This window comes from Heterocephalus glaber, unplaced genomic scaffold, assembly GCF_053883595.1.
Source record: "Heterocephalus glaber isolate CG9 unplaced genomic scaffold, H.glaber_assembly_v1.0 deba00001481, whole genome shotgun sequence".
NCBI lineage: Eukaryota > Metazoa > Chordata > Mammalia > Rodentia > Bathyergidae > Heterocephalus > Heterocephalus glaber.
The window spans coordinates 12,866,692-12,888,986 of record NW_028258317.1 but is presented as its reverse complement, the minus strand read 5'-3'; the positions used below and the strand labels follow the sequence as shown (position 1 = coordinate 12,888,986).

The 22,295-nt window shown below is 43.4% G+C and overlaps 1 protein-coding gene and 1 pseudogene across 2 annotated transcripts in view; one reads left to right on the top strand and one right to left on the bottom strand.

The window, feature by feature from the left end:
- Gabbr2 (gamma-aminobutyric acid type B receptor subunit 2) overlaps positions 1-22,295 on the bottom strand; it is a 367,556-nt gene that overhangs the window by 193,194 nt on the left and 152,067 nt on the right. The gene's annotated exons all lie outside the window — the stretch shown is intronic.
- Positions 7,300-7,365, top strand: LOC147825821 (U4 spliceosomal RNA; annotated as a pseudogene).

The following is a 22,295-nucleotide window of genomic DNA, read 5'->3' as shown; positions in this document are numbered from 1 at the left end:
AAAAGGGATCATTTCTGGAATGAAGGAAGAGAATCACCTCTCTGGTCCCTCTCAGACCACACCTGGGATCTGGTCTCAGTTCTGATTGCCTTTTATCAGGAATAGTGACAAAGTGACTCCTGCTCAGAGGAGAGATGTGTGGCTAGGACAAGAACAAGGACCAATAGATGGGGCAGTTGAGGACAATAAGGATCACAAAGGGTGACCAAGCACTCCAGAGGCTCCTGAGCAGCTTGGGAACCGAAGATTCCAAGCCAAGAATGTTTACAGTTGAACCCAGACTTCAAGCTCTAGGGAAGGCCAATATTCTGCAAGAAGACGAGAGGAAAGAATCAGCTGGTGGCTCCATGGAAATCCAGGAGCTCTGGGGATAGCCTTCCTACTGCTAAGCACAGTGAATGCCGCCAGGTCAGATCATCATCTCAGCACAGAGACCAGCGCATCTGTACACCACTTCCCTCCCATTCTCGTGAGGAGGCTGACAGGGACCTGTCACTCCAATGAGGCCATCACAGTGGCCTTGCTCCTCCAGCTGACTGAGTGCAAACCTCCATCCACATGCTAAGAATGGCAACATACAGCTGATCTCCATCCACACTTGGCAAGACGTCAGGGGAGGAGTAGAAGGGGAGGAGGAAGGGGGAGCAGCACAGAAGTGGAGGGCAAATGGCATTGGATCCACAAGGGATTCAACTTGGTGGTGGGTGGAATATGTGAGAGAGTCCTCAGCACAAATAAATGCATGTGATCCATTTTAAGCCTAATTTGGGTCCCTTATCCTATGCAGGAAGCTGGTCACCATGCCTAAGAAGGACACAATGCCATGCCGCCACACGGCCTTCCCTGCTCTGAAGTCTGCATCTCATTATCGAATACAGCTGTGGACACTGCTGGTTCTACCTTCTGTCTGGAAGTATCCCAGGTCCCTTATCAAGCCACTGCATTGCCCTCCCCCATTGTCATGTGGGTCAGTCTATGGTCTCCACCCATGCTGTCTTTGCCTTGGAGTCCCATGTCTACAGGTCCTGCCAGGCTCTTATGCCCTGCTACTCTCTGCTGTCCACAGGTAGGACCAATGAAGTCTCTGCCCTTACAGATTCCCCATCTTGGGTCTGGATACTCTTGTCCTCCATCCAGGTGATTTAAAGAATCTGAGGTCAGGAGCCAACAAATGCACAGGCCCCTGTTGACCTGGCAGGGGGCCTTTACAGAGCTCAGGATCTCAATCTGATCTTGTGCTTCACTCCCAGGGCTGTAGTTCCATCTCACAGTCAGTTACTTTCTGGCTTCTGGGCTTCAGTACTTCCTGGAAGCCATCTACTGTCCTACATTTTTTTTTTTTTTTGGTACCCGGGATCGAACTTGGGTCCTTGTGCTTGCGCAGCAGGCGACGAAACCACTGAGCTAAATCCCCGGCCCATCCTACATTTTTAAGAATGGGATCTATTTGCTTCCACTAGTCTCATTCATTCATTCATTTATTTACTCATTCATGGTATCAGGCAGTTCCAGGCACTGTGTGAGGTAATACTAGGCCTCTAATATTAAGTAAAAATGTTTATTATTTATTGTCATGGATCTCTGTCTAGTAAGGGTGGGAAACATTCATCAGATAAGGTCCATGGCAAACGTTTAAGTATCCACTGAGACAAAGGCTCTCAAGTTCAGGAGCATGCTTACGGTAGAAACTGTAACAGAGTCAGACCCAGGCCAGGAGATATATCAGGGAAAAGGATGCCAGCCTGAGGAGCAGCATGTGCTAAAGTCCTGTAGTGGAGGGAAGTGGTAGGTTAACTATAAGAATGTTATAGCTAGAGTAAAAGCAGAGCCCAAAGCAAGGGGTTCAGGGAGGATGTTGGAATGAAATGAGGATAATAGATGAGGCAGACCATACAGGCCTTACAATTTATATTAAAGATTCTGGTCTTTATCCTAAGCACAATGGAAAGCCATAATGAGGTGTTGGGTGAGAGGGCAACATAATTAGAGATATGTTTTTAAATGATAAAGCAGACTTCTGTGGGACCAGTGGAAGAGGAAGGCTACAAGGCGGCTACAGCATTAATCCAGGTAAGAGATTCTGGAGGCCGGATGAAGAAAAGATGGTGGAGGTGGCAAGAAATGACCAACTTGGAGAAGCATCTGAGGCAAGTAAGAATTGGTATTAGTCTTTCACTGCTGTGTAACAAATTGTCTCAAAACTAAGCAATTGAAATAGTAAACACCTATTGTCTCCCTATGAGTGAGGAAATGGGGAGCCACTGAATGGGTAGCTCCAGCTCTGGCTCATCCATGAGGCTGTAGAGAAGATGCTGGCTGGATCTGCCTGAAGACTGCATCTGAGAAACACCGGGGGATGCCTGTGATCCCTTCAATCAAACAGAATCTCCCAGACAGGACCCAGGCATCAGTGGTGTTCATCAGGTAATTCCAATATTCAGCTAAAGTTGATAACCATTGATTTTAGGGGTAAAAACAACAGAACTGTTACACTCCCAGCTGGCTGGCCAGCCTACCTGAAGACCACAAGTCACCTGTTCCCACTTTCTCCAGGTCCAGGGTGCCTTCTTTCCCTGAAGCTGGGGTTCCTCTTCTGCCCTCTCCTACTCCATCCAATGGGTACAGCTTATCTTGAATCCCACATTCTTCTATTTCAAGCCCCTACATCATAAGTAGATCCTGACAATGTCAGAAGGGAGAATGGAGACAAGAAAAGGAGAGAGAAGGACACAAGGGAACAAAACTAAGAAAGGAAGATGAGAAAAGCAAAGGAGAATAGTACGACAGTGACAAGTTACCTAGTTCAGACCATATGTCCCAAGTGGGCCAATGACTGGAGGTTGCGAAGAGTAGCAGAGATCCCTGTGGCCATAGTTCCCTGGACACCTTCCCTAATGAGGCCACTGTACCAGCAGAGGTGTCCTCCAGCAAGGCAAAGACCAGGGTGAAGATGAGTGGAACCAGGACTGTGCCAAATGCACTTTACAACTCTTTGAAAATTCTAATTAGGTTACAAAATGAACTTGCGAGCAGAGCAAATTCCCAGCTCTCCTATGGAAGCTAGGTAACCTACTTTGTCATTCAAATGCACTCCCTATATATAGCCCTGACTTGTGCAAATGTCACTCCTTTTACCTGACTAAAGGGTATAATTATAGATTTACTTCTATTCATTCATGAAATGTGTCTTCACTTGATTAAACAGTTCCTTCAAGTAAAATCCATTAAAATATGGAACATGTTAAAACGTGGCTCATTAGAGGCAGAGGGCATCAATATAGTTAAGATGCTAATTAGGATAAACAGGCATTTGAAACACTTGAATCTTTGAATAATTCAGGTCACTTTTACTGGGGTTCCAGCTCCCCAGGAACCACCATTAATTTAAGCAAATTAAAAAATTAGTCTGGAGAAGAGAAGACCAAAGCAGGAAGTGATGGCCAACTTCAAACATGGAAGAGCTGTCACTGGGAAGCTCTTATGGGATGCCTAGTTCTGGGCACCCTTGTGGCAGTGGGAGAACCAACAGATAGATGGTTTAGGAAAGCAGATTTTGACCCAAAGCCAAAAAAAAATTTCTAATGATGGAGAAGGTGGTTTTGATAGAGAGCAAGCGCTTTGCCATCAGAGGTATGTAGGCAGAGGCTGGTTGGGATGCTGGAGAGGGGCTTCCTCTTTCACCACCAATGCCTATGATTCCACGTGAATATTTGCAAAATCCCAACTGTCCTCATATTGTTGTTTTGAATTTAAAAGTTGATGAGGCAGTTCTGTCCAGCTCTGGGGTTTTTCAAAGATTTGGGGCATGCACTTCAATTCTTGTAGAACCTTCTCTACATGGTTGCATTCCCACCTTTCCAGGATTTACTGAGGAAAGTGGTTCCTTTGAAAAATGAAGCTACCTACTTTTCATATTTCTGCAAATAAGTTAGCCCTTAATAATCTATAGCTAGAGTTAAACGTAAGTGAAAAAAATCTTTCAAGGATAAGAATGTAAGTGACTACATATCTGATCTACAGCTCATAGGTTACACCTATGAACATATATGGAGCCACTTCCACTCACATCTACGTGTGTGACTCTTGCAAGTTCAGTGTGGAGCAAAAGGGTTGAATGGTGACCCCAAAAGATACATCCAAGTCCTACCCCTCAAAACCTGTGAAATAGACCTTATATGGAAAAAAGACCTTTGCAGATGCAACTAATGGAATGATCTTGAGATTGCACTGGAAAATTCCAATGTCAAGCATCCTTATAGGAGGAAGGCTGAGGGAGATCTGAGGCACAGGGCAGAAGGGAAAAGGCCACGTGAAGACAGGTAATTGACAGCCAAGGAACCACTAGAAACGGGAAGGCAGAGTTCTCTTCTAGCAACTTCAGAGGCAGCACAGCCCCACCAACAGACACTTTGATTTAGGACCTCTGTCTTCCAGAACTAGAGAGAATACATTCCTGTTGTTTTAAGCCACGAATCTGTGGTGATTTGTTAGGGCAGCTTCAGGAAACGCATACACCTGGGGCCTTCTGATCCAAACCACACTCTTACAGAGAAGCCTGGCTTCCTGTGCAGTCCAGACACTCATCCCACGCTGAGGCTTCCCAGTTTCCCTAGCTGGTGGAACCTCTTGTCTGTCCCAAAGAAATATGGTGCTATGGTTTAGATCTAAAATGTCTCCTAAAAGTCTCATATGCTCAGAGGTAGGGCTTTTGGATCACGGGTGCTATACTCATCAGTGGATTGCTCCATTGATGAGTTCATAGCTGGATATGCTGTTAGGAGGTTGGGCCTGGTCAGAAGAGATGAGTCACCCATGGGCTCTCATCATAGGCCTGGGGCCAAAGGACTAATTTGGGTTGAGCTGACACACAGGTGGGTGGGGCACGAGTCTGTCCCTGGTTAGGTTCTCCCAGGAAGCACATTTAGAGTCCTATGTAGGATTTGTTGGCCAGGCCGCCCCCTCCTCCAGGAGGACTTGGGGAAGGTGGGACTAGGCACAGGAAGAAACTGAAACGCCGTAAAGTCTCAGCCAGGCCTGTCAGGCTGAAAGGGCCCTAGAGAGATTTCCCAAATCAAGGCAAGAAGGCCAAGCCAATCTTTGGGCACAGGATGCCCAGAGGAAAGGGGTGTGACCATGAATGAGGCTGCTCTCTTTAGGAAATGGCAAATCCCAGGTGGTCCAGAGAAATGTAGCTGTTGATAGAACCCTTGTAGTGTCTCAGGTTGCTTCTGTCTGTTCCTTCTGACTCAAGACTTTTTAAGGTAGTTTCTAAACTTCATTGAAAGTCTGAGGAAAGGAGGAGAGCAATAAAACCACCCATATGCCTGGTATACTGACTAGTATAATACTCTTATTGATTATTCTCCACTTGCCCTCACCCAAATCCACTAGGAGGCCCTGCCCTCTCTACCTCTGGAATTTGACTTTATAGATGGCATCACTGGAGCTTTGTCTCTTGATTTCCACTTAGGGTCTGCCAAAAGGATGCCCCAGCAGGAGTCAGAGGGCCAATGGGAGACCCCAGCAGGAGTCAGAGGACCAATAGCAGGCCTCAGCAGGAGACAGAGAGCCAAATGGGAGGCCTCAGCAGGAGTTAGAAGACCAGTGGGAGGTCCTAGAAGGGGTCAGAAGGCCAATGGGACAACTCAGCAAGAGTGAGAGGATCAACAGAAAGCCCCAGCAGGAGTTAGAGAGTCAATGAGGCTGCAGCATGAGTCAAAGGGTCAACAGGAGGCCCAAGAGGGGACAGTGAGCAGGAAGAAAAAGAGGTACAGTTCAGGGTATTGCTGCCGTGGCTCCTCCTTGGCTTGGTTATGGCCCTGTCCAGCAGCCCCCTCCTCCCAGCTTCAAAAACACAACTCTCTCCCCTTGCCAGTCCCAGGGGCTGCATTAGCAATGGATAGTTCCTTTCCCTGCCCCAAACACTTCCTTTAAAGTAAACTTTAACTCTCAGAATATGCCATTTTTTTCCTGTAGGGGTCTTACTTGGGACAACAGATAAAAGTTTTTCAGGGAGAAGTTATCAATGCACAAGCAATTTTATATCCTCATTTTTGACCTAACATTTGATCATATTACTTATAGTTCATTTTCTCCACCAGTCATACCTTCAAGGATCACTTCAATTTCCTGAACTCAGCTCTCCCCTGTCTAAGTCCTGCTATCCCTTTTAGTCCCATGGCAAACAGCCCCTTCCTTATGAATCCTGGAATTGCAAGGAGCTTCCCTGACCCACTCTGAACACCAGCATTCTCCACTCCTTCCTCCCAGGCCACACTTTCTTAGCCCTTTTCAGTGACTGGGAAGTTCCTCGAGTCATCTGCAGCCCTGAGAATCCACTGTGTCAGGGCACATGCAAGATCTCCTCAGACTTGTGTCTGAGCTACTGGTGCACAAACAGGAGCTCAGCTCTGGTTGCTCCTCAAGGTGAGGAGAGACAGTCTGCCCTTCCCCTGGCCTGGAGCCTGCCAAGCCAGCCCCTTCCTGAAGAGCTGCTGAGTGTGTGTCCTCCGAAGGAGCTGGCAGGGCATGTGAGCCACCATGTCCTGCATGGACACTGCACCAAGTGCTGAACAGGCTGCCAACCTGGGAGCGGGTTGGAGGCTATGCTGAGCAAAGCACTTTTTTCAATGTATCTTCCTTAGACCAAGACCTGGAAACTCCAGTGACCCGTATTTACCCAGCAGAGTCCAAGTGGAATTTTCCAAAGGGGACCAAAATCTGGTCCCCTAACATTACAGTTAATGCCATGACTTGTTTCATGCCCATCTGCCCCGGGGCTGTAAGCAGCCCTAAGTCCTTCAGGCCCTATCTGAGTTCCTATAAGATTCCAGTACCGTGGCCTGCCTCAAGCACCCCTGACTGACTGAACACATGAGGCTACAGGACACCTACTCATCTCCTGAGGTATATGTCGCTTAATGCCAGGTGCCCAGCATTCCAAATAGGACTTGAGAAGCATCCGTACCTCATCTGTGTTGCATCAGAAAAGAGGAAGAGTTCTTAGGCAGAAATGCCAGAACACTCCAGAAAGGAAGCCTGAGAGAAAAAGTAGAGCAGGCTACACATCTCAGACAAGTAGGAAAAGTCACAGCAATGATGGGGGCTCATATTTATTAAGTGTCCTTTACATGGCAATCCTGTCACAGTGTCAGATCACTCCTCTTGGCCATTGCTATAGGCCCAAAAAGGTTTAATTATGGCAGAGAGGTTGAGTCAGCTGCCCAAGGTCACATAGCTAGGACAGTAGTGAGCCTAGTGTTCACCTTCAGGTCTATTTCTTTCTAGAGCTCATACTATAGCTTTGTGCAGTGGCAGTATCGTAGCCAATGAGGTTTATCCGAGGGGCGATTATTGCTAATAGAGCTCATACTATATATCAGGAATCAGCAAACTTTTTTGTGTGGACAGAGGGCAAATATTTTAGGCTTTTCTGGCTTTTCAGAAGCTTCTGTTTCAACCACTCTAGCTCTGCCATTGTGCTGCAAAAACAGCTATAGACAGTAGCACATGAATGGAGGTGGGTGTGTTCCAATCAAACTTTATTTATAAAACCAGGGGCTACATTTGGCCCCGGGGCCAAGGTTGCAGACTCTTAGTCTAGACCCATGATAGAGCCTGTGGTTTTATTTTCTCCTCTTGGAAGGCTGAGGAGAGAAGTACACTGTGGAATCGGGTGGCTCAGGATTGGAATGCTGGCCATGTGCCCCCGCTGCAAAGGAACAAAGAAACTTCTGAGACCCCTTCTCACGTGGAAACAGAACATAACCGACCCCCACTGTAAGGCTGTGGAAAGGGTCAAAGCAAGCTACACGTGCTGCATGTCTGGCATGGCTGCAGTTTAGTAAGTGGCAGTGTCACTGTCTGATAGTGAAGGTGAGGTGGGGACAATAAAATGTAGGGCTTGGGACAGGGGCCAGTGATGGCAGTGCTGCTGTCACCAGACCTCGAAGGCATATCATCTTGTGCATTTTGGCTGAGGACTTTCTGCAGGAGAATGCTGTTCTGCATCCCAGGAAGCCCCAGAGGGGATCCACAGGCCCCTGTGGTGGGAGGACTTTTTGCCACCCAGGGAGGAACAGATGTGTGGAGCTTGGTGACTCCCCATGGAGGGCAGTGAACCAGCTGTTCAGAGACTTGATATGGCAAAGGGTGCAATGTGCTGTCTTCCCAGGGCGGGCAGCCAAGCATAGATGGGAGCCTCTGCAACCCCCACCCCACTGCCTGCTGCCCACAGCTGCTGACTCATGCAGGAGGCTGGGGCATGCCAGAAGGAATGAGAAATGCCCTCCGTGAAACACAAGGCTTCCCAAGGGGATTGATGGGGCCTGAGAGGCAAGGGACAGTTTCTGCTGTTTCCATTTAAAGGTCATAACTTTGGCAGAGCAGAGAGGATGTGGGGATGCTCCATCAATACACTGAAGGGCAGGATGCAACTAAGGATTCTAGAGAAGGGACAGAACCCGCTGCCCCAATACTAGCAGCACCATCTTTGGCGGGAAAATTTCTTCTCTGATCAAGAAGATGTTAACCTGAAATTTGAGAGCAAGAAGAAATGTATCCCAGAAAAACTATGAAGTCAGATACAATGAGAGCCAATATATATAAAAACCAGGGCCCAGAACAGGAGATGCTCAAGAATTCTCCTATACAGTATCAGTATACCAAAGTGCAAAGTATTGGAAAGTGTTAACTATGAAACTTTGGAGAAAGATGGTAAATCTGAGCACAGATGTCCAACTCCCACCTAAGCTACCTCCTTCTGAAAGTGACAGAAAGGACGAAGGGAGTATAAAAATAGGGGGAATCTGCTTCGGCTTTGGAAAATAGGAAAGAGTGCCATCAATATGCCAGCAACTTTGAGGAATTTCTGCTAGCTACAGTGCCAGCAGAACCAGATTGAAGGCTGACTCACAGCTCCCCTTTCTGAGAAAGTAGCATGGTGCTGCAGGAAGGGGAGGACAGGCACGCTGAGAGGGACCAACCTCACAGCCTCTGATGAGTTAACAAGTACCACAGGAGAGACTGGGCCACAGAAAGGGTGCAGAACTCACCACAGAGGACTCCCTCTCACAGCCTTCCAGAGTGGCTGGGCCATCAGATCCAAGAACAAGCAAAGGCTATCCAAGTCATTTCCCACCACAGACCTGGGCACCTCCCAGATACTGCAGGCAGGAGATCAAAGGAGGAGGCCCGGAGCAACTCTCCACATCTTTAGCAGATGTTCAACAAATTCCGAGAAGAAACCAAGAGAGAAAAAGTGCCTCAGTTCCAGATGGCTCCCCAGCCCCTTTGGCTGCTTGTCCCTGGGCGAGTAGTAGGAAATTTCATCATCCCATCTTCCAGCTGAGTATCTGAGGTAAGAATCCCATAGTGTTTAGATGAAACAATTGAGGGAACCCAAGGAGAATTCACTCAAGCTGTAGGAAAATAGCAGATCAAGGAAGGCCTAAAACGCACAGGGAACCTACGAAACCTCTGTAATCATGAAGGAAACAGACAAGACAAAGAATGTCATCTCTACAAAGATTTGCTACAGAAAGTAAAAGTAAATTGTAGTGTCCATTTATACTTCAAAGAAATTAAAGAAAACCTGGTTTCTAAAAAGTAATATGAAATAAAGGGAACTGGAATTAAAAGAAGTCTGATAGAATTAAGATAGTATTAACAGGAAATAAACTGTGGTATTGAATATGAGAACTGTAAGAAGCACTAGAAGAAAAGAATTTAACTGAAAAACACTGATGGATGTTGTGGAGAATGACCTTGAGATGTTCTTTTGGAGACAGAGAACAAGAACTAAGATAAAAATGACCAGAGAAGAAATAATAACATAGAGGGAAAACTACAGAGACTCAGTTAAGATTTTCCAATATTTCAAAAAAATCTTAGAACAAATGAATAATAATTAAAAATATAGTAGAAGAAAATTTTTGTAGCCCAGAGAAAGACCAGATTCTTCAAAAAAAATAGTATTCATGTTTCAGACAAACATCAGATACATATCTTTTCTTTCCTAATTTCAAAGTCAAAGAATCCTACAAGCTTTCATTATGATGGTGAGGGAATTATTTACAAAGGAACCAAATCAGATTGCATCAGACTTCATTACAACATTGATATAATATCTAAAGAGGTTTGAGGAAGAATATTATGATCACAGAACTTGTCACTCATAACAGAAGCAACAGAGAGAAACTGATTTATGGAAAGGCATACTAGGTATAAAACTCATATGATCTCCCTGGAAAACATTACTCAAAGATGTATTTTAGGCCACAGAGAGATAAATCAAAAGACACACTCATGAAAGATGTCAGTAGAAACTGAAGCCATGTAAATATGAATTGAAACTTAAAATTATAGTAATTTGAAGATAAAATCAGCATCCCAAGTACAACTGAGCAAAGAATAGCTATAATGTGAAGAGTAAAATTAAATAAAAACTCAAATTATAACAACACAAAATTAAAGGTGCTGGAGGATAGGGAATAAATAAATGTGCTATTTTGTACAGCTTATAATAGATATGATTGCATTTCTATGTTTGTACTTAGAGAAGTAGAAGCCTAATATTTTAAACTTAAAGCGCAATTATGGAATAGTTTTATAATGATGATGAGTTACTATTCAGATAAAAATTTGGAATTTGGCTATAGCTGTGATCAAAGACAAAATTACCTGCTTAAATATTTAATAGCAGCCAAAAAAAAGTAAAAAAAACAAGTATGCAAATCAGGAAATTAAAACAAAAATGGCAAAATAAAGAAGGAAGCTATTTAATGATAAAAGCAGAAGCAAATAAATCAGAAAGTAAATAAATAGAAGCGGAGCCAATAAAAGTTCAAGATCTAGCATCTTGGTTAAAAAACAAAATAATGGAATGCTTCGCTGAAGACATAACATGTTTTTTTTAAAAAGCTGTATATTTTTGCGAGAGAAATGTCTGAAAAACTTATCCATTGCTGGGAGGATGAGTAATCTTTAATGAGGACATCAGTAGACCTCCCCTACCCTAAGCATCAAGGTGGCTATTTTTAATAGGAAGGATGAACAGATAGCTCTATTTTGTAGCAAAATGAAACAACAGAAAGGGGCCAGAATTTTAAGAGAAAAACCTCTCTGGCCCCTTGGGGCTGTGGTTATTTGAGCTTCAGGAGCTCAGCAAGTATGTTCAGAGACTAGGACCAGGGCAGTAACTAGGCAGACCAGTGTCTGTAGTACCTTCAAGTAGCAGCAGGAAGCAAGGGCCACAGAAGGCAGGCTCTCGCAGCTTTGTGTGGGGAAGGACACCAAGTTGCTGCCCATTTTAAAGGAAGATGAACTTTACCTCATATCATACATAAAAAATTAACTCAGTGGGGACCAAAGACCCAGATGTAAAAGCTAAAACCACACAGCTCTTAGAAGGAAGTCTTCCTGACCTTGGATTAAAAAATGGTCCATAAATATGATATCCAAAGCAAAAATTGTTTTTATTTTATCAAAATTTAAAACTTTTATGCAAAATATACCATTAAGAAAGTAAAAAACAATGCATAAATGGAAGAAAATTTTTGCAAATTATGTAGACAGTTCCTGACTGGTAATGTTTTAACTTATGATTTTTTGACTTACAACAATACAAAAGTAAAATACATTCAGTAGAAACAAAACTGAATTCCGAATTTTCCCCCAGGCTCATGATGTGCAGCATGATACTCTCTTCTGATGCTGAGCAGCCGCAGATCCCAGTGAGCCATGCAGTGATGAAGATGGAAACGCGATGTTCTATTGTGTACCATGCTGCCAGTGTCTTTTGGGTGTAAGTATTTAATAAGTTACATATTCTATTCAACACAGTATTATAAAGTAAGTTTTGTGTTAGATGATTTCACCCAACTGTAGGCTACTGTAAGTAGCCTAGGCTACTTAGAGCAGGCTAGGCTAAGTAAGCTGTGATGTTCAGTGTCTTAGGTGCATTAAATGCACTTTCAACAGTGTTTTCAATTTATAATGGGTTTATCAGGCTGTAACACCATCCCGAGTCAAGGAATATCTATATCTGATATGGGTCCAATATCTAGGAAATATAACAAATTCTCACAACTCAATTACAAGAGACAACCCAATTAAAAGTTGGCCAAAAGATTTAGTCTTATCTCCCAAGAAGATATACAAATAACCAATAAGCACATGAAAATGTGCTTAACATCTTTATTCATTAAGTTACTGGACATCAAAATCACTTCGCACCTGCTAGGTTAGCTATAAATTTTTTAAAACATAAGTATAGGCAAGGATATAGAAAAATTGTAACTTTCATATACTGCTGACAGTAATGTAAAAATGGTGCAGCCATTGATATAAAGCAGAAAATGGTTTGGCAGTTTCTCCAGATGTTAAATATGGAATTACCATATGACCCAGAAGTTCCACTCCTAGAGAGGTATATATTCAAAAGAACTGAAAACATACTCACTCATATGTCCACATAAAAATGTGTGCACAGAAATGTTCATAGCAGCATCATCCATAATAGCCAGAAGCAGAAACAACCAAAATATCCTTCCACTAATGAATGGGTAAACAAAATTTGTTTTTCAATTTTTTTTTTTTTGGTACCAGGGATGGAACTCGGGTCCTTGCACTTGCGAGGCAGGCGGTGGAACCACTGAGCTACATCCCCGGCGCCAAAATTTGTTAAATTCACATACTGGAATATTATTTGGCCATAAAGACAGGTGAAGTACTGATACATGCTGCAACATGAATGAACCTTGAAAACATTATGCTAAGTGAAACAAGCTAGACACAAAAAGCCACATATTTTATGATTTCATTTATATAAACTGCTATGGCAAGTCCATAGAGACAAAAAATAGATTTGTGGTTCTCAGGGGCTGGGGCGAGGGGAGACTGAGTGAATGCTAATGGACATAGGATCTCTTTTTGGGATCACAAAAATATTCTGAAATTAGACAGTGGTAATGGCTGTACATCTCTGTGTATACACTAGATAGTATTTAATTGCATGCTTTAAAATGGTTAAAATGGTCAACCTTCTACTATGTGAATTTTTTAACAATAAAAACAAAAACCAAACCACTCTCTAGAAGTTTCTCAGTGACTCAAAGTATGAGCCAAAGTTTTCACAAATATTCCTTAAAGGCCACAAATCTTTTCCCCATCCCTGATTTCCCACCAGCCACCTCACTCTGCCTGAGCCTTGATAGAATCTCTGAACATTGCTCCAGTCCCCCCAGAATCCCTCCTTGCTTGGAGTTTGGGGCCAGTTCCCAGGAACCTCGCACATCAATGCCTTTGTCCAGCTGCTCTCTCTGCCTGGAACTCTCTTCCTCCAGATATCTGATGACTTGCTCCTCACTGCCTTCAGCTGTCTGCTCAAGTGCCATCTTATCTTTGAGGCTCTCTTGACCTCTCCCTGATCTCTCCCCACTCCTCATTGTGTGTCCGCTTTCTCTTACCAGGCTTAATTTTTCTCCTCAGCTTTTATCATCTGACAGATACATTATATTTTTATCTGCTCATTATTTTTCATCACCCGTGTCCCTGTACTAGAATGCAGGCTCTCCGATGGCAGGGACTTTGTTTCATTCATGGATGTGTCCACAGTGCCTAGCACATGACCAACATAAGCTCATCACTTGACAGCTGTGCTAAATGAATGCATTAGAAGATGAATACAAGAAAACTGGTGGCTATAATTTGTCATAACAGATCTAAGAAAAAACACACAGCTACCAATATAGAGTGTAAATAGGCATCTGATTTTGCAGCATGCATATCTGATATACACACTGAGTAAATAAAAATAGAACAACCCTTAGCATGATGAGGAATAACTGACAGACATCAAATCTTGCTAACAGCATCCTCATTAGAATCAAGAATGAGACAAGAATACCTAGTATTGTTACCATTTGTAAATATAGTTCTAGAATGTCTAATGAATGAAACTAAAACTATAAAACTAATATATATTGGGTGCTCCCTTGGGCACTGTTCTAAGCCCTAAGCACTTTACATGTCTTGGCTATTTTAACACTCATGACACTTAAGGTAATGTGGGTATGACCCTATTATTAGGAACACAGAAAAATGCAATGACCTGCCCGAGGTCACCCAGCTGCTAAGTGGCTGTGCCGGAGTAAGAACCTGGCAGTCTGTCATTCTGCTCTTAACCACTGTGCAGCACAGCCTCAATGAAAAAAAAATGGTAAGGATGAAGATGCTGTAAAGACTGTAAAGCAGAGAGAAAACGCATCCTTGCTTTAGATGCTATTGTAGGCTACCTGGAAAACCCAAGGGAATTAAGAGAGGAAAAGCTACCAGAAGTAATGAGTTCAATACGTCCAGTCATAAGAGGTATATACAGAGATCAATAGCTTTCCTATACTCTAGGAATAGCCACTTTAAAAACGTCATGGAAAATAAGACTCCATTCACCAAAGTAATAATGAATGCAGAATACCTGAAAATAAATTTAACAGCAAATGGAAAAGATCTACATTTAAAAAAAATGACAAAACTTTCCAGAGAACCAATGAGAAATCTTAAATAGAGATATGTTCAATGTTCATAAAGCATAGCCTCAGTATTTTAAAAATGTCAGATCTGCCCCCAAATTTATTACAGAGTGACTAGAATTCAAATAAAATCACCAAGAGCATTTTGGGAGCCTTATAACTATTACAATGGAGCAAAATAAAGACAATTGTGACAAAAGGGAGAATGCACATTGATTCTATCAGAAGACTATTTAAAAAACTGTGATGTCAGTTCCCAAGTAGACAGGTAGATCAATGGAACAAAATTTTAAAACTCAGGAACAGGAACCCAAGAACCCCAATTAATGTAAACACTATATGTCATAACTTATGAGCTAAGACAAATAATATCAACAAGTATGAAAAGGGGAATAGGGGAACTGAGAAGGGAGGGAAAGGTAAGGAAAAAGGGATTTTAAAAAAAGAAGCTATAGTATGTACATGTAACCACTCTCAAGATAATTGTAAGTTGCACAAATTGCAAAAGTGTACTAATACAAACAAAACAAAACACCCTCAGGAACAGGCTATAGCAGCACTGTCCAGTACAGTGGCAATTAGTCATGAGGTTACTGAGCACTTGGATTGTTAGTGTCAGTCACACATTGAAATGATAGCATTTTGGATATATTGCATTACATAAATTGAAATTATTAATTAAATTTAAATTATTATTAAAATTAATTTTATCTATTTCATTTACTTTAAAAAATGTGGCCACTAGAAAATTCAGAATCACATATGTGGTCGGCATTATATTCCTAACACACTGAAGTGGTATAAAGCATATATAAAATGTAGGATATTATTTTCTAAAGATTAAATTTAGCATAGGCATTTTAATGATTTGGGAAGAGATATGTCACTTAAATGCTGAATCAACAAGCGACTCTGACTAAGGTAGAAGGAGAAAAGTTTGATATTTCAGACCAGATACTAAAATTTCAGATGAACTGAAACATGAAGTAATAAAAGTACTAGATGGGCCAGGGATTTAGCTCAGTGGTTCCACTCCTTGCCTTGCAAGCACAAGGTCCCAAGTTTGATCCTCAGAACTCAAAATAAATAAATAAAAAATAAAAGTACTAGAAGAAAACATAGTTGAATATTTATAAAAATTCTTGTGATGGGAAGAGCTTGCTAAACATAAGATTAAGGATGAAAAACTGGTCTTGATAAATTTGAGTATGTCAAACTTAAGATTTTGAACATATGTATCAAATAACATCAAAAACAATTAAATGTTACATGAAACATGGGAAAATATCTGTAGCCTATGTGATAATGGGCTGATAGCTTTACTCTGTAAAGAATGCTTAAAAACTAGTAAAAAAAAAAAACCACTCCAATAGGAAAAATTGCCAACAACAAGAGCTGCCAATTTACAAAAAGAGAATCAGAAATGAGAATCTTAGTAAAAAAGAAATTCAATGTTAATAGTAATCAGGGAAATGCAAATTAAAAGAGCAGTTGCCAAAGATCAGAAAAGAATAATGCACAATGTTGGCAAGGAGTGCATTCATATATGTCTATGAAACTTTAAATCGGTGTGATCTTTCTGGAGGACAATTTGGCAATATCTATAAAAGGTTCAAAAATATATGTATGCTATTTCTAGGAACTTAACCTTGAAAAATAATCAGAGATGTTCCAACAGAAACTCAAGTATGAGTTTACTGTATCACTGTTTATAATCAGTAAAGACTGGCAATGGCTTCCATGTTCTTTAATGAGGTTTTCTTGAGTAAGTGATAGCAAGGTATAGGTGAAAGTATTTTTAAAGATAAATTGGATAAAGATGGTGAAAGTAAATACATATCTACTTCCTGACCCATTCCAAATTTCTTGAAATGACAAAGAATTCAATAAAAATAATCTCTAACAGTTAGAGGAAATATGGCCCAAAATACATCAGAGAGGGCTCTGGGCCAGGTAGAGGCAGTTCATGGGGTTACAAGGGCCAGAGTCAACAAGAACTAGGTGGTCCTTATGGATCACAGTGGTAAACATTTGCTGGCCTGGGAAAGCATTCTCCCTGGACTAAGTTAAATAAACCACTTGTATATGAAGAGCATGTTTATTTATACATATTGAAAAAAAAGTGGAATGACATAAGCCCAAATGTTAACAATGACCTTTTAGTGGATGGGTGCTATGGTTTCGAGGTGATTTGTCCCCCAGTGGTTCAAGTGTTAGAGATTTTATTCCCAATGTGGCCAAATTGGGAGATGGTATGGAATCTTTAAGAAGTGAGGCCTAGTGGGAGATGATTAGATCATGGAAGGCACTGCCTAGGAAAGAACTGATGTAGCTCTCATAGGATCCTGGTTAGTTCTCAAGAGAGGGTTGACTTGCCATGTGATCTCTCCTTCCTGCATATGTTCCCACCATGTGATACTGATAGAGCAATAATACACAATAATACAGGCCCCTGCCTTGCTCTTGCCTTGCCTCCTGTTTTTTTCCCCACAAAATGTTTTCTTCCAGAAATGTAACAGTTTGGGGGGGGGCAGTGCTCCCACTTAATGTATCAAAATGTTTTGTAACTAAACTGGGTGACCTCTCAAGAATGTTGTTAACTCTGCCCCTTCAAGAATGTTCTGTTAACTCCACCCTTCTGCTTCTGTGAGCATGCTCGCCTACCCCATGGATCCCTATATAAGAAGGATCTCGTTTATAGTCAAGTGCTCAGACTTCAGAGTATGAACTCCTCTGAGCCCGCTGGAGTTAAAAAAAGGTTTTTCTCCACCTTTTCGAGTGACCTTCAGATTCTTGAGTCTTTAAATTGTGGTAGCTGCAACCCAAAGCTGTAACACTCAGCTGTGCCTCAGAGCTGTGGCACTTGGCTGTTACACTGAGCTGTAACACTTGGCTGTAGCACTGAGACGTTCCATTTTCCCACAACAATACCATCTGCAATCAGCTATTCAGAGTTAAGTCCATACTGGCACTATGGCCTTGAATGTGTAGATCTGTGAAATAAATGAACCTCTTTTTCATATAAAGTACCCAGCCTCAAGTATTGCAATAGCAATAGAAAATGGACTAATAACACATTATGTTATGGTCAATTTTTAATTTTCCTTTTTGCCCTTTTGTGTTTTCCACATATACTGCCTTGAGTAAATATCAATATTGCAATTAGAAAATAATAATATTTTAAAATAAAAAGCAAAAACTGACAACAATGGGATAATTGATATTTTTATGTAAGAAAGCAGCTACTTCCTTTTATGTAAGAAAGTAATCTTCTAATTTTTCTTTTGAATACTGCAGTAGCCTCCTGGCTGGCTTCCCAGCCTCTGTTCTGCTTGTCTCAATCTGCTCTCAAGATTGCTACCATCTCACCCTCCCTGTTTAAAAACTTTCTGTGGCTCCCTACCGCTGGCAGGCAAAGACCCATCTTAGAGACATAAGGAGCCTTCACTGTCCCTCTTTCCTCCTACTTCCCACCCTAAGTATCAAGCTAAGGAGCCCCAAAAACTTCTCACCATTTCCTGAAGGTTCCACACCCCTTTCCCCACTCCAGTCCTTTGTTCACATGGCTCTGGTGTTCTCCAGGCCTGGCAGATGGGCTTTGGGGAAACTCACAGCCAGAATGTCCCAGAATAGCTCTGGAGAACCTACACACAACAGGATGCACAGTGCTGTCAGCCAGGAGGACCAAGCATGATAAGGGATCCTGGGAAGAGTTGTAGGAGCAGATGTGAAGGATATACTGGGCTGTGAGACCCAGGAACTAGGAGAGTAATACAAATGACATGCAAATACTATGGTGAGAACTCCAAGGGACTGTGAGGAGCTCTCATGAGAAATGGGTTATTACCCTATACCTGTACCTCCTTGTTTCTGGGGTAGGGTTGGGGAGATACTGTCCCCAGACCCCTGGCCTCTTATCTTCTAGGCTCACATACATACCTGTCACCTTTTGGTTTTCAGATCCTGACAGTCACACACCACCCCTAAATGAGTTCTCTAAAACAGATGGCACAGTGCTAACCAGATATAATCACCTACACAGTAGGAACTAAAAAATGGCAGTGGATGATGTGACAAAGACACTTTCCCACCCAAAAGGTTCTGATGCAGCAACTGTTTCACAAAGCTGCAGCCATGTCTGGAAACCTAGCCCAGGGCTGTAGAGACAGCAGGAAGTGTCTCTGTGAGGGCTCTGAGGTTACTGTAAATGGCCAATTTCCCCCAGAGAGTGTCTCAGAGAAGGCATACTCCCTGCCTCACCTTGGTGTTCCAGGATCCATGCAGTCTGGGATAAGGACATAGTCACCTCTTGAGCTGATACTGTGACCCTCCCAATCTCCCTAGTTCTGAGGTCAACCCCAGCAACCAACTTGAAGCTATGCCTCTGTCTTAGTTACTTTTTCTCATTGCTGAGACAAAATACCTAACACCCAAAGTAAAAGGAGGAAAGGCTTATTTGGCTCACAGTTTGTAGAGGTTTCAATTCATTGTTGGCTGGCTCCAAGGCAGGGTGACATAGCAAATGGGCATTGCCGAGGAGAAACTGTTCATGGTAGGCAGAAGGCAGCAAGGTAAGCAAGTAGCCTTGGCAGCCTTTTTCTGTTTCTATCTAGGCTACCAGGACTTGGGTGGTGCCAAACCAATCAGTAGACTGATTTAGTAATCACACATCCTTAACGTCAGTGTCACACACTCGAGATTCAGCCACCCCTGAAAAAGGCCCACCTATGACTGCATGAGGCTTTGTGGGCACATCCAGACACAAGCCATTACAGTCTCCTCTATAGCAGACCTAGCCACACAGCCTGTTTCCAGCCCCCTCCCGGTCAACAACCCTGAGTGTACACATGCTGCCACTGAAATGACAGGGCACTGGACACTGGAGACTTGGCAGCCAATGGTTCTCCCCAGGTGGATCCTCCCCCACAGCAGTGATGGGAGGGCAGAGAACCTGCCAGCAGGCCACATTGCAAGCCCCCTTCCTCACCATTTGCCCATGTCCCAAGTTAAATGAACAGGTGGCCAAGAAGTCTCTGTCCCTGTGGTCCCCAAACTTCAGACACTTTGCCACCCTTGAGGGTCATTTCACTAGGGATGCACACCACCTGTGGAACCACTAACTCTGTATTTTCCTTCAACTTGTCTCACTTTTTAATGGGAGTTCCACCCTAAGTAACAATATCCATGAAGTGCAGAAGATTAGCTGGTGATGATATTTTTTCTAGCCTATAAAACATAAATATAGCACATTTAAATCTGCACAAAGATGTCACATAATTATACCATACTCTGGGAAATAATGGACCTATCTCCTCAAAGATGCCAAAGAAGCTACAGCAAACAGCTACCTTGAGGGTGGGACAGATATATACCCTTTCCTGTGGGCTGCCCTGCAAGCCCAGTCCCTTCCAGAGGTTGAGGTGAGAACAGAAAAGGGAGGATGTGGGTTTTGGGGACAGTTAAGTCTCCTAAAAGCATCAGCAAGTTCTTCAGATAAAAGCTAGGGTGAAGTCAGGGCACTAGTCCCATTAGGACTAAAATCTGATCTGTATTGAGTCCCTCCTGTGTCCTAGTGATGGAAGATCTGGCAGCCTGGGTAGGGGAGGCCACTGACAGAGATTAGTGGGGGGGTTCAGCCCTCTGGTGTTTGTGACCCTTTTTTGAGGTAAAGTGGGCTTAGAGCGTGGTGGTCTCACCCCCAATACAGTGGGTATCTAACTGTAGCATGCAGCAGCCAGATTTCTGGGTCCCCTCATGTGTCTGCCTCACTGGGTCTGGGGTAGAGCCCAGGTGAAGCTGCTGATAGTGCTGGGCCAGGGACCACACTCTTAGAGCCAGTGCTCTAGAAGGTGGGATTATGTGACCCCGAAGATTAAGGATTCTGAAGTGTTGACCACTCAGAAGAACCTCCAGGAAAAAAGCACCCAGACGCAAACTACAGTGTGTGCCTTGCCAGCTCCCACACCAACATCACCCAGAAGCCACCACATGGCAACTTCATGGCAGTGCTAGTTTCAGTGGGTGGCCCAGAACTTTCCACTGAGAGTTCTAGGAGAACCCCCACCAACAAACAATGTCACGTCCAAAAAAATATCAAGTTAAGAAATGACAACAGCACTAGTCTCACACCCTGGCGCTGTGGGCTACTCCCTTCTTTCCTATGGCCCTGGTGACTTGGGCAAGGACCCAGTCCAGACAGACCATGAGGGCAGATGGCAGGGTCGGGATGTTCTGCGCCTCCTATGCTCATCTCACCATCACAGGTGGAGACTCAGTCCAACAAAGAGAAGATCACTGGATCTGCCCCTAAGAATCTGACCTAAGAGACAGAAAAATCCTTTACTAAAACACATGGACCAACCCTAATTGCACATTCATGCCCCAGGCAGCCTGCATGGGGAAGGGAAACAGACCAGCACTGGTGATGGGGGAAAGATGAGAAAGCAAGTGGTGTCTTACGCTGGATGTCGCTAAGAGCAGGCACCAGGGAGTGAGCACAGAGGCAAGGCAGCTCCCTTGATCCTGCTGGAGGAGGGGTAACCAGGTGGAGAGGATGTTCCTGCAGAGAGAAGCAGGCATGGAGGTGTGGCTGGACCAACGGGGCAGAAGGGAAGTGACCAGAGGTGAGACAGAGAAGGTGGCCTTCAGAGATCATGAAGGGTCTCTTGAGCCACAGTAGGGGGCTGGCTGTTGCTCAGAGGGTGATTCCCTGGCTTCCACACATCATGGGGTCTCCCTGCCTTCCACTGCAAGGGACTCTTCCAGGCTCATGCTCTGGAAGCAGCAACTCTAGAGCAGTTCACCAGAGACCCCTGTGGTGGGGCAAATGGCTACTTGGCAAGTGGGAAAGATTCTATGAGTCCAGGTGGGTCCTGGAGGGCCTGAAAGGGCAGGTGCTTTGAAGAGGAAGCTCCACAGATAGCCACCCTTCTGTCCGTAGCAGATCAAGGGCCTTGGTGGGTCCTGCCACTTGAGGGAAGTCTCTGGTAAGGAAAGGTCAGCCCCATAAGCCTCCAGATCACTGAGGACCTGCCAGGAGGTAAGAAGTCTTGGAGCCTGTATGGAGGGAGGAGGAAGGTGGGGAGTGGCACTTTGGTTGGGCACAGAAATCCTGCCACATAGGGGCCTCCTGAATGGGGGCAGTCACTGGCAGAGAAACCAGATTCTAGATGATGACAAAAATGACTGCTGCTCCTCACCTAGTGCTTTTGATGAGCCAAGTTCTTTTCTTAGTTCTTTAAGTGTTCTTATACAACTGATCCTCACAACAGCCCTGAGAGGTAGTAGGTACCATGATTATGCCCATGCACCAAAAAATAAGGTTGAAAATAAGCATATGAGAAGATACCTCACATCCTATGTCATCAGGAAAATGCAAATTAAAATGACAGTGACATACTGCTACATTAGAGTAGCTAAACCCAGAACACTGACAACAACAAATGTGGCAGGGTTTAGAGTAATTGCTGGTGGGAATACAAAATGGCCAGCCATTTTGGATCACAGTGTGACAGTTTCTTACAAAACTAAACATATACTGGCCATATGATTTAGCAACAAAGTTCCTTTGTATTTACCCAAAGGAGCTAAAAACTTATGTTCATACCAAAACCTGCATACAGATATTTACAGCATTCCGAATTGCCAAAACTTGGAACCAAGATGTTCTTCAGTAGGTAATCAGGTACAAAAAAAAAAAATTACGGTACATCCAATGGAATATTATGCAGCACTAAAAAATGAGCTATGTAGCCAAGGAAAGATATG